This window comes from Cryptomeria japonica, chromosome 8 (genome assembly GCF_030272615.1).
Source record: "Cryptomeria japonica chromosome 8, Sugi_1.0, whole genome shotgun sequence".
Taxonomy (NCBI): Eukaryota; Viridiplantae; Streptophyta; class Pinopsida; order Cupressales; family Cupressaceae; genus Cryptomeria; species Cryptomeria japonica.
Window position 1 is genome coordinate 704694514 of NC_081412.1, and position 13930 is coordinate 704708443.

Consider the following 13930-nt stretch of genomic DNA (forward strand, 5'->3'; position numbering starts at 1 on the left):
CACCCCCTCCATCCTCATCATCCTCCTCATCCTCATCATCTCTATCCTCATCACCCCCTCCATCCTCATCATCCTCCTCATCCTCATAATCTCCGTCCTCATCACCCCCTCCATCCTTTTCATCCTCCTCCTCCTCATCCTCATCATCTCCCTCCTCCTCTCTAGTGAGTGGGAAGTCCTCCTATCTCCTAGGTACCGGAATATCAGGATCCATCAATGGAACTGACCATCATGGTGCAAACCATCGCTCATACTCCTTTGTCATCCTGGTGTCCACAACATCTGACCTCCAATCCCACTATCTTTGTTGTAGCTATGTGAAGTCGGCATATGCTATGTGTGGCTGAATCATCCTCCCCCACTGACTCGTCTCTCTGTGAGATCGGGCAAAGTGTGCAATCCCTCTGGGTACATCCTGCCTCTCTCCAAACTGTCGTCTGACTCTCTTTGGCAGGTACATCTCAATCACTCTCTGGCAGTTCACTGGTTGCCCAATCAGGTATCTCTCTTGTCTGCAATAGGGTAGCTCATCACTATCATTTGACCACCTAGGGCAATCACGATATGGGCTCCATGTGAAATCTCTCAATCTGTCTAGCTCATGTTGCCAATATGTATCCGAATGGACCCTATCTCAGTGTACCCCCATAATAGTACACATATGGTCGATATGGTAATACCTATCTCTCTGCAATTGGTCGACATATGGCTATGTGCTCAAATGCCCATATTTGTAACAGTGTAACCCCACAGCTCAAAGTCTGAACCCTCTGATATGCTATCTGGTGCAACTAAAAATATAGCATGGCAAGCACACATGGTCCCCATGTGTATACAATCCCCTCTGTCACCATCCACTCTAGCACTCTTCCCCATCCAATAGGGAATCCATGTCCTCATCTGTCCCCTGCTAATAGGCATGCTATAACCACGGCTATCACCACATATCGCTGATCGTACTCTACCACCATGGTCTCCTAGCGGATCTCCCTCTCTATGATGTCAAGGTCATCTGCATCACACTCAAATAATTTGCACAATGAGTCTCTCCCTGTCACTGGGTCATATACTATCATCTCCCCATGAATCAGAATGTGGAGGATACACCACACGTCCTCTAGTGTCACCGTCACCTCTCTAGTCGACAGATGGAAAGAGGAAGTCTCTACATGCCATCGCTCTGGCAATGCGGTAAGAAGTCCTGTGTTTGCCCTAATCTCAGGCATGAATGTAATATAGTATAATCCAAGTCCCACTAATGTATCTCTATCCGTGCTCCTGAGTCTATGTCACAACATGAAGCAGTTGGGTCTTTTCTCCCATGTAATCAATGGATACTGTCGACTCTACATCACAATTGGAGCACAAATTTGTCAGTTTTAGGGTTTTCTCCTAAGGGCTGCATTTCCTTGTTTCATGCACAAATCAGTATTTTTCTTATCTATTTTGACCTATCCTACCCTTTTCCCTCTTTTTGGGATCATCTATGCATTGTTTTTGGTCAAATTGGTGTTTTTAGTGCACAACTGCGCCTCTGTACCCTATCCCACGCCTGTGTAGCATCAAGTTGCTCCTATGTACCCTACACAGGCACAAAAAATCCTCACATAGGTGTAGAATGTGCCCACACAAGCGCAGATGTCCATTTTTCCATTCCCTGTGGGCCCTGCAATGTCCTGCAATCAAGTAAAATTCATGAAATTGACAATATGGGTTTTTGAGATACATACCGCTGCTCCTACGTTGTCTGATCGTTTGTAGGTGTGTACACATTCCCCAAGGTGATCTACCATTGGAATGTTCGCCATCTCTATGCAAGGGTCTTTTTCTAGAGCAACAATTCCTCCACTTTGGCTAGTGCAAATGAACTTTTTTCATTCTCTTTGTCTAATATATAGCTCTTTGTCAGTACCTAGATGGGCGTGCATGCTCTCCATCTTATGTTGGTCATAGTCTTTTGCACCTTCCACTGCTTGTCATTTGTGTATCCGACCTCCGATCTTCAATCCGTTCGATCCTATCATTTTTCTATCATTCTTATCAATCAATTGGCCTCTTTTCTGGATGTTTCCGGCCAATTCCTCGAGGGGGCATGCATATGTCATTGACATTGTCTAGGGCAATTTTCATTATTGTTCTTTGAAACAACGCTTAAAATCACATTGTCTCAAAGAGGGGCAAAATGTAGACATCTAAAAATGGTCAACGCTTGCGGAGTCATACTTTAACATTTGTGCATTACCTTATTTTAGGGTTTTTGCATTGCATTAACATTTCTTCTATGTTGTGCACTTGGTCTTTATTATTTGCGAGCATCGAGTTCTTCTTCTACATTCCTCATTTTTATCACTTTCGAATTTGGTCTTGTCGATAACAATCTTCAATTATGATTTTGGTTGATCTTATCCTATCGCATCAATGTGCGTGCTCATTTATCCTCATTTTGGATATCGTCAATCCTAATCGAAGATAGAATTAGGTTTTTTTCCTCTTGTCAATCTTGTCATCTCGTGATCAATTCATCATCGATCCTTGTCCTTATCAATCTTGTCATTTTGCGATCGATTCGTCATTGATCCTCGTCCTTGTCAATCTCGTCATTTTGCGATCGATTCGTCATCGATCCTTGTCCTTATCAATCTTGTCATTTTGCGATCAATTCGTCATCAATCCTCATCCTTGTCAATCTCGTCATTTTTCAATCAATTCATCATCGATCCTTGTCCTTGTCAATCTCGTCATTTTGCGATCGATTCGTCATCGATCCTTATCCTTGTCAATCTTGTCATTTTGCGATCGATTTGTCATCGATCCTTGTCCTTTTCAATCATGTCAATTTGGATCAATTAGTCATTGTTCCTCATCAATTGGCACCTATCAATTTGATCTCTTTGTCAATCTTGGTCAATTTGTCAATCAAACTCAATCATTTATCAGCATTGGTCCTTTGTCAATCAAAATCATGATCGAATCAACATTAATTTCTTGTTGTCTTGACCTAATTTCTTGTCCTCTTATTTTTAGGGTTTTATGATTTGATCATTTAATCCTTTTCTTCTTCTTGGTGGGTTAAATAAATCTATTTATTTAGTCCTAGGTCTTTTTCATGAATTAATTAATGGATGAAAACCTATTAATTAATTCACCTAATTCCTATTTCATCTTTTTCCTCAATTTTTCCAATTTACTAATTTCTCCTAATTCCTAATTTCTATTTCTCCTATTTTCTTCAATTTTTCTAATATTTCACCTAATTTCATGGGAATGGCATGTCAATTTTGTCATAATTTGTCAATCAATCAATCTTGCATAGAAAATGTCAATTTTGTCATAATTTGTCATATTTGTCATTCTTGATTTGAAATTTCCTTTCAAATATCTTCATGCTAATCTTGTCATCTCTCCAATTTGTCTATAAATTGGATGATTTTCTTCATTGAAGGAACCTAATCACATTTTCAAAGGATCAATCACGCTTCTAGTATCCTTACGCTGTCATTTCATCTTGTCACTCTTGCTTTCATACTATGCCTTTGCATTTGTAAGTGAGATCCACAAACAAAGTAATTTGAAGGAGAAAGAAGGACAATGGAGAATTATGGAGGAGATATTCGCATTTGTAATGGTTTGCATTTGGTTTGATTATCTTGTCTTCATATCTCTATTGAATGTTTTTAGGATTTCTTATCATTGCAATCTAGTTTTTGTGATTGAGCTAGTCTAATTTCTATTTGCTTTGATGAATTCCAAATTCTTATCTACAAGTAGTAATATAAAAAATATGGCTACTCGCATTTCAAGAATAATCAAGAAAATTAATATAAAATTTCACACACAAACTACCTATGTATCCTTGCAATAATGTTGCTCATAGTTATACAAAATTACCATGATGAATCTAAGTTTTCATAGATGATATTTAGTAATATAGACCAATATACATGAATAATATTTTAATAATGATTAAATGATGATACATGGCTACTAAATTCACTTATTTTCAATAGCATCCTTGCCATGGAGTAAATAGGTGTTTGTAAACAATTTCTTATGCTAGTAGTAATGAATCTTACAACTAAGAAAAATAATATTAAGATTATTCTATAACTCTTCTAGCTATATATCAATGTAATAAGTGGTATGAATGAGTAAAGAAAATAATGAATAAGTAGGGCTAATAGTTTCACAAAATATAGCTAAGTTCACATGACTTTATTGATGAGTGTCAAATTAGAATCTAGAAAATTTAAATGCTTTCATTTATGGGTAAAGAAATGAGAAGTTTGATTGCTATAACAACATTTAATAAAACATAGTATGATGTCATGATATAAATGTTGGATGTGATTAGGGTTTCAATGCTAAATATAAAAATAATATTTAAAAATATTGATCTTCAATATGTTTATGATTTTCTAAATATTGAAATCACCTATGAAGAACAAAAAAACAAATCAATTATTACATGATTCCTCTCTTCAAACATCATTTTCCATTTTTTCAATATTATACCACCACTATATTGTTGATGAACAAATAATAATATTTAAGTAAATAATAAATTCTTATAGGGAATAACAAATTCTTACAGTTAGACATTGATTAGTATATTTATTTGTTTGTCAAATACTTCAACACTATAATAACCATGAACAAAGTAATAATATTTAATTAAATAATATATTCTTGTTGCTAAACATTGATTAGTATAAATTGATTCTAAAAGTAAATTCTCACTACCAAACATTGATTAGTATGAATTGGTTGTCAAATACTTTGAATAATAACTATTATCAGATTGAGCTACTCCATTTGGAAACCCATAGGAGTCAATCAAGCTATTATCAGATTAAGCTACTCCATTTGCAAACCCATAGGAGTCAAACAAGCTACAATATTTTTTTAATTGCCTTCTTTTACTTGGCTTGTATTAATTTCTTACTAGTTTTTTAGTTGGATGGTAAATTATAATATGGAAAATAATTCCAGCATAACTTTGTAGAAAGGGATTGATGCAGGAGCACTAAAGTAGTTCAAACCAGTTGGAGCAGTTAACTGTGGAATTGCTTGGAGATCATGACATTTCTTCATGTTTGATAAATTAGCATTATGGATTTGAATTTATCACCTTGAGTTCATTATTTTTATCATATTCGAGATTCTTGGCATTTGGATTTGATTCCAGTGAGATTGATTCCAGTATTGGCCTGATGTTGATGTGTTTTTACCGGTTAGTCTTGCAGTGTGTGGAGAAAAGTCGAATTGGGTTGCAGTTGATTCTCGTGACTTGCAGATCATTGATCAATGTTTCTTCAGCCTTGTCCGATGTTCCCGAAGGACTGCATGAATTTTTAAGCATTTTTGTGATGATTTGGGCTGATGTGTTATTATTTACACATTTCATCATGTACCGGTTGGTCTTAGGCCGACTTGATTGAGTTATTATTATTTGCAGACTGTATAAGGATAAATTTTGTAAATCATTTTAAGTGGCAGGAGATAGAAGACAGAGGCTAGAGAAAGAAGAGACCAAGCAAATATGTAGATATTGGCGAGATTATGGTTTGGTAGGACTAAAGCCAGAAGGGCTGAGGTCTGGAACATGGTTAAACTAGTTGACTATTACCAGAGGCCTAATTGATGTGTAGATGATCTGCGGATCTTATATTGGTGGTGTAAGTATTGTTTTTAATCCTGGGCTATGGTCCAGCATGTGGCATATGTAATCCTTCAAACTGTTATAAGAATTATTTATACTGTTTACCGGTTATGTATTATGTGGTGTTACTGGTTGTTCTTTCTACTTTATCTATGTTGTGTTACCACTTACCAATATATCTTGCATGGTGTTTGTGTTTAGGCTACAAGGTAGGGATATCCTTCATTGGATCTGTTAGGCCCAATATGGAAAGATAATGTACTGAGAGGGGAGGGGTGAATCAGTACTTCAAAAATTTCCTTGAATACTAACTTTACTGTTATGCATAAACTGAATAGTGCAGTAACATAATATAATGCTAAAACAAATAGATAACAATCATACATGATTCACTCCATAACACATATATTTTGGTTACGCAGAAACTCTTGGTTAGAGAGAAAAACTATGGTGGGGATGGCACCCACAACTTCACTACTACAATAATAAAGAGTGCTCGGTTAGAGCTACATGTTTAGCTATTTTTGATAGCATACCCTATTAGGAGTAACAAGATCTATTAGATCTACCTTGCTAAAGGATTTTACAACAGTTTATTTGAATGTTGCACCTGGTTAGAGGCTTTACAATTTATAGAATTGATTAGAGTCTTTTACCCTATTAAAGGTTTCTCTTACAACTTCAAAATAATACAATAAAATTATTACAAGTATCTGTAACTTTACATCTGGAATGTTATAGCAGATTCTATGTGCTCAGAATAAGTTACCTTGCTTATAGAATACCTTGGTAACCCATATAGTAACTCAGTAAACCCTTCTATTTACTCTGTTCTTTGACTATTCTTGGTGACCTTTGTGTCTTTGTAACAGTCTTCTTACACTCATGCACACCTCTTTAACTCTTAACTCATGCTGTAAAAATAGATCTCTTATGACAGTGATCCAATTCATTGCTTTGATCTTGTAAACATGATTTATTGAATGAATAACCATGCAAATTATTTCATTGGTTAGATGACATCAAAATCATACACAATCTTTAAGTGCAATTTCCAATGTGATGACAGTTAGATGTGTCTCAATCTTGTAACACATTTTCATATGCATGTCCAAGTTCAATGAATCTGGTACCATGTTTCACTCGGTGTATATCAACTCGGTGTGTCATCTTTGCAGCTCGGTAGACATGTAAAGATACTCGGTAGACAGCTTGGTGTATACTACATTCTATGACTGCTTTCTTCTGTAACCGACTAGACTGTGCATACCAACTGAATATCTTAGTAATTGATAACCGACTAGAGTATATAGTATAACTTTGACATAAAACTAATGGCAATTTGATAAGTAGTAACAATCTCCCCTTTTGACATTAGTTGAGATGTTTGACAAAAAAGAAAATTTCAAAGTTATAACTCAAAAATCTATATACTTGCAAAATTTGACTATACTGACAGTATATACAATAGTCAATAATATAATATATCAGATATACTCCCCTTATCAATATACTATACAAAACTCTGATTTTGCATGCTCGGTGATCTGTTCTGTACTTTGGTTACTGTCCTGTATACTGCACGGTTTACTGCTCTTGGATACTCTGCTTACTCTGCTCGGTATACTCCCCTTGTATACTATACTTAAAATACTATACCATTCTCTCAATACTATATCACTCCCCAAATATATTGTATTACTCCCTTAGTACTGTAACATATTACTCCCCCTTTTTGACAAACATCAAAAACTTAATTACCATTCGAGGGTGGTAACTGATCAAAAATGGATTTGTACTTGGTCTGGGCATCGGTGAGAGCAAGAGAGAGTGCATCCTTTACACTGCCCATTAAATAATTATGTGCTTGAATATCAGCCAATAGTGATATTAAGCCCTCTAGAGTGCTTCCCACTTGAGTAGTAGATAAGTATGTCGCTCAGTTGATCTGTTCGTGGACCGATGAAAGATGTGGAAGGAATAATGTCTGAAGGGTCATTATGTCCATCCTAATCTTGTGTTCTTTATTTCTTAAGTCCAATTGTTGAGCCATGAGCTGTTGTAACCTTGTATTAAAATTCTGAATTGAATTTGGCTCGGTGGTCAACTTGCTTGAGATTGGTGATCTCTTTCTCAATTGCCTTTGTTTTATTCTTAATGTATTTAATGAAGAAAGAAAATGTGCAGAGTTTCTAAAATAAATAATGAATGTGCTTGAGTTGAGGGGTCAACTCAGCAATAAATTTGACAAGTTTAACTTTGCCAATAGCGATAGCTTTTTGTACCTATTCTATCATTTTTGCAGTGAGCTCTTTGTCTTTCAGCTTGCTCAAATACTTCGATGCATCTACTCCAGATGTCTCCATCTGTGTTAGGAGTTCATCCAGTTGAATGTGGATGGCTACATCAGTTGATACTGTAGCTTCAGGTAGCATATCAATTAGGAGTGCTTTTACCTTCTAAAGTACTTTATTTTTCTTTTGAATGGTCATTTGCTTCTCTTGTTTGGCCTTTGCTTTGCATAGTTCACCAAAATCAATGAGTTCTTGCCCTTTCAATTTTGATATGTCTACATTGGGCAACACTATTGGTTTTGACAAATCAATTTTAAAACTATGCTTTTTCATTTTCTTTTCTTTACCTTTCACCGATGGAACTAAGACAAGGGCTTGTGAGGCTTGATGACCATCGGTAGGTTGCTCAGTAGAGGCAACACTTTGATCGGTTCCTTTAGCCTTTGTAGAGTCCTTTGGTGTCTCGGTACTCTTTGTCTTGTTGGCATATGGACACTCCAATGAGACATTGTGTGTGATTGAAGGTTTTGTCATTGATGGCAACCTTGCAATCCTATGGCACCGGCAAGACATTCTACCAGCAAAGCATTATTCAAGCAAGACAGTGCACCAGCATCAACAAGACCACTCTACACTGGCACCAGCACTGGCACAGAAGAAAAGATGTATACCGGCACAAAGGCCAACAAGATTTTTGATATGTAATTGTAGACACCTAAAAATGGTCAACGCTTGCGAGGTCATACTTTAACATTTGCGCATTGCCTCATTTTAGGTTTTTGTGTCGCATTAACATTTCTCCTATGTCATGCACTTGGTTTTTATCATTTGTGAACATCGAGTCATTCTTCCACATTCTTCAATCATCTCATTCTCAAATTTGGTCTTGTCGACAACACTATTCAGTCATGATTTTGATCGATTTTATCTTGTCGCATCAATGTGCGTGCTAATTTGTCATCATTTTGGACATCGTCAATCCTAATTAGGGTTTTGTCCTCCTGTCAATCTTGCAATCAGTTTGTCATCAATCGTTGCTCTCTTATCAATCTTATCATCAATCTTATCATTTTGGACATTGTCAATTCTAACTAGGGTTTTGTCCTCTTTTCAATCTTATCATCTGGTGATCGGTTTATCAATCTTGTCGTTTTGCAATCTATTTGTCATCAATTTTTGTCCTCTTTTCAATCTTGTCATTTTGTGACCGATTTGTCATCGATCGTGGTCATTTTCAATCTTGTCATTTTTCAATCTATTTGTCATCGATTCTTGTCCTTTTGTCAATCTTGTCATTTTGCGACCGATTTGTCATCGATCGTTGTCTATCTCAATTATGTCAATTTGGATCAATTTGTCATTGTTCCTCGTTAATTGGTGCATTTCTCAATCAAATCATTTATCGCATTGGTCATTTATCAATTCAAAATCATGACATTAATTATCTTCAATCACGACCTAATTGTCATTCTTGCATTGCTAATTCATCTTCTAGGGTTTCATGATTCAATCATTTAACCTTGTTTGTCATTTCTCCCACTAGGATTACTAAATTATTTATTAATCCTAAGTCTTCTCATTACAATTAAATCTTTATTTAATTGGCTAATTATTCCTCCTCTTGTAAATTAATTAATAAATGACAAATTATTAATTAATTTACCTAATTTCTTCTAGTTCCTAATTTCTTATTTTTCCATCAATTTCTAATTCCTAATTTTCATCAATTTTAATTTTCTTAATTTCTAATTTCTTTTCCCTCCTATTTCATCTCCTAATTCCATGGGAATGACATTTCAATTTGTCATAATTTGTCATAATTGACAATCAATCAATTTTGACATAGAATGTGTCATATTTTGTCATAAATTATCAATCAACAAATTTTGCATAGAAAGTGCATAATTTGTCATAATTTGTCATATTGATTTGCAATTTCCATTTGAATTGGATCATGCTAATCTTGTCATCTCTCCAATTCTTCTATAAATTGGATGATCTTCATCAATCAAGGCTAATTGGTAATTGGTAATCAGACTATCGAATTTCTAGTACTCTTGATCAATAATCTTGTCTACTTGCTTTCAATTATGTATGTGCACTTGTAGGTGAGATCCACAACCAAACTATTTGAAGAGGAAAGAAGAACAATGGAGCCGCATGGAAGGAGCATTCAAATTGTCATCTGGTTTGCATAATATTTAGTTTTGTATGCTTTGTTTTCATGTCTCTATTGAATGTGTTTAGGATTAGATCATTGCATGATGCGTTTTCGTGATTAAGCTAATGACTAATGTTTTTGATATTGCTTGTGATGATTTCCTATTTCTTAACATACATTAATTGGTGAACCCAATGTGAACACTAACCATCTAATCCCTTTACTGTGTTTTTGAGTGCTTTGAAGTTGATTTGCAGGTCAAAAACCCAAAAACAGGGCCATGCAGGGTATTCTGGAGACTTTTGCGCCTGTGTAAGACAACTTGCACCTGTGTTGAGCATTCTACGCTTGTGTAGAGGACATTCTGTGCTTGTGTCATGGGTTTTGTGCCTATGTCATAAGTTTTACGCCTGTGTAAAGTCCAGAACAGAGGTAAAAAATGTAGTGTTTACTTGAAGTTTGTTGTGTTTTTGCATTCTGTTTTCTGTGCTTTGGATTTTGGTACTAATTATCTATGTAGAATCTTGGCATACGCATGGCAAAGACAATAAATCAAACTACTAACATGCTTGGTGCAGATTTTAAAGTCAAAGATTAAGCGTATCAAACTCCTAACTTGGGTTTTTGCAGGTTGCCTTGGAGAAATAATCAAACTTTGTGTTTACATTTAAATTTTAGGCACCTAGTGATTTTTAAATAGGTTGGAATGAACATTTTTTTGCTTTGATTGTTGAGTGTGACATTGGAGTAGGAGAGTATGCTCTCATCCTTCTTAGGGTGATCAGAAATCCAGATCTTCGATACCATGCTTGTGTCTTTGATTGTGTGTCTCCTTTAGAGGGCCTGCCTTCTCGACCACTTTGCTTTTGTAAGCAAGTGATAATCATGAGAAGGGAATGACCCAAAGTGAGTATGACTAGAATTCCTTGGCATTCTAACTCACTATAAAAAAATACCCGATGAGCGAAAGCTTTGAAGGAAGTGTTACATGGGAATTGCAGTTACTTGGGAAGTGATGACCCTTGAACTCTTTCTCATATCAACATCTAAGTAGGGCCTCTTGGTCTAAATCGTGCTTGTGCAACTAAATTTGTTTGGTATCTTGATGGGCTTAATGTCTCAATCATGCTTGCGTGACATCAAGGAGTAATGCTTAACAAAAATCCTTACTAAACACCTTGTTTTTAGAGGCCAAAAACCCTTCTAGTTGCTTGAGAAAGACAAGTTCGGATACTTGGAAGAGATACTAAGTTCGCCATGGGGAGATTTCCATGGGGACTGACGCTTGGCTGCCCTGAGAAGTGAGTGCCATGGAGGGGAGCCCGTGGGGTCAAGCATCTATGTATTCTCCTTGAATCTCATAATGAGTCTACCTCTCAAGTACCTAATGTCTTTGCCTACCATAAGAAATGTGGAAATGAGCATGATTGTCTTGAGTCTAAGTTGTAATATCTTGTATTCTTTGCTTGTCAAAAGTTGAATTGCATCCCATTTCAAAAAGCAAAACAAATTGATCTAACACAAGATCTAACACAAGAGACATTCATCCAACAAAAATTCAACAAGATTCAAAGATCATCTTCCTAAAGCATGGTTATCCAACATTGTTCAAAAACTTGTCTCAACATTTATGTCACTTACATTTAGGTTCATCCTAAGTTGCATTTTGCAAAATTCATTGTCAAGTACCAAGGTTAGATTTCACCTAAGTCATACTCCTTTGCATATCAATAAGAGTCATCCATTTTGCATGTGTCCTCTTGCATTAAAGTCATACCATTGTCATACATTCATATTTGCATACCCTAAGTCTCTTCATTAAGCTTAAGTCATTATTTTATCATAGCAATTGTCCTTTTGCATATAGTGTCAAGGCTAGGTCTTGTCATACTTGAGTAATCCAAATCTTTGATAAACCCTAAGTCATTGTTAAGAAGTCTAGACCTTATCAAATCTTTTGTCCTTTTGTCATCAATATCATTTCGTCAAACCTAGCTTAGTATCCAAGCATATAGGGGAGACATTGTCATCTTGTCCTTTGTCAATTAAGTCCTTTTGTCCTTTGAGGTCTAGATATCATTCCAATTTCCTAAGGGTCCCTCTCTTTTAGATTTGCATTTAAAAGTTTGTCAAAATATTCAAAAACAACCAAAAACATAGATTGCATTTTCATCTATTTAGTTTGCATTTAGTGGCATATCATATATTATCCTTGAAAAATTCCAAAAACATTGCATTTGCATAAGTGACATGCCTGTTGAGACAAGATCAAAATCTAAGAAGATGAGTGAACCAATGTATCAACCCATGGACAACATAGCAAATTCGTAGTTTCAAACTAGTCAAACATTGCAAGTTGAAGGTTCATCAAACACATCTCTACCACCATATGGAATGGTTCAACTTGGACCACCACCATTATATGAACTAGTGTTTGTCCCTATGAAACCAGGACATGGGAGTGTCCCACCAACTCCAAGAGGAAATGCACCTTTCAACTGGAATCAGCCCAGCTTGCAACATGAAATACAAACATTGTATGAAGAACCAACTCTCTCACAAGGATTTGGTTTAGATCAAGGCATTCACCAAGAAACAAATCCAAATATCCAATTAGACTCTTCATCTGATTCCGATGATTCGGATGATGTTGACATGTTCCTTCAAAATCCAAAGGTAACAAAAAAGATGGATAAGTTCTTGAGTAAGGTCTTTAAGATGTTTCCACAAAAATATCTTAACATGATGAGTAATGTGACCTCTTCAAGTGAACAAGTCAATGTGCAAAAACAACAAGGTGGTGAGTTGTTAAGTTTCTCTCCCCTACCTTAATGAGTAAACATGCTTCAAAGGCACTGATAGTGACTATTCCTCAAAAGTCACTGGTGCAGAAGCACCTAGACATCAAGACATTGGAGGAGATCCTGAGAGATATTTTAATCCATATGTTTGGATATGATATTCAATGTAATAAAATCAAATGTAATGCCTAAGGGCAAACAAAATTGTAAATTTGTCATTTAGTTGTCATTTTAAGAGTCATGTGATGTGTTTTGTAAAGCCATGAAGTCATTTATTCAAAAGTGTAAAAGTTGTCAACTTGACAATAAAATGTTGTCAAGCAAAGTTGCAAAAATGCAACAAAAGTTGAAAAGGGGTTAAAAGTTGGTTATGAGAGGTAGTTGTAAGGTCAAAACTGACCAAGAGTCTATAAAAATTCATTTTATGGTCATTCCAAATCATAAAGGAAAGAAAGGAAAGAAAGGAGAACATTTTGATACATTTTGGTGTATTCTACTATTGCTATTTTGATTGGCTTTCTAGTTTTTATGGTGGTTCCAGGTCTTGCACGACCATGTATGACCTGGAAACCTTTGTAAATGTATAGTGAATGGTTAGATATGTGAAATACCTTTCTTTTCCATTTGGTTTTGAGTGATTATGTTTCTAAATGAAGAAATTATGGAAGTTTTGGTGAAAGTTGTTGTTTGTAGATTTGAGGTTTCTTGAGAACAGTCATGTTGCAGAATATGATAGGGAAGAAGACTTTCTTTCCTCTGCATCAGTCACCATTTGAGACAATAAATAATCCACTATTCAATGTAACACCTGCAACACAAGATCAAACAAAGACCACGCAAATATTGACAAATATCCATCAACAAGAAGTAGTTCCTAATATGCATAAAATTGGATCAAAATCTAAGATGGAGGAAAGCTTCACGACTGGAATGCCTAATATCACTAATGTCCAAGGCAATTCCACAATGCAAAAAAGTTCTTATGTCCTGTTAAATTCAATATATTTGCCAAACA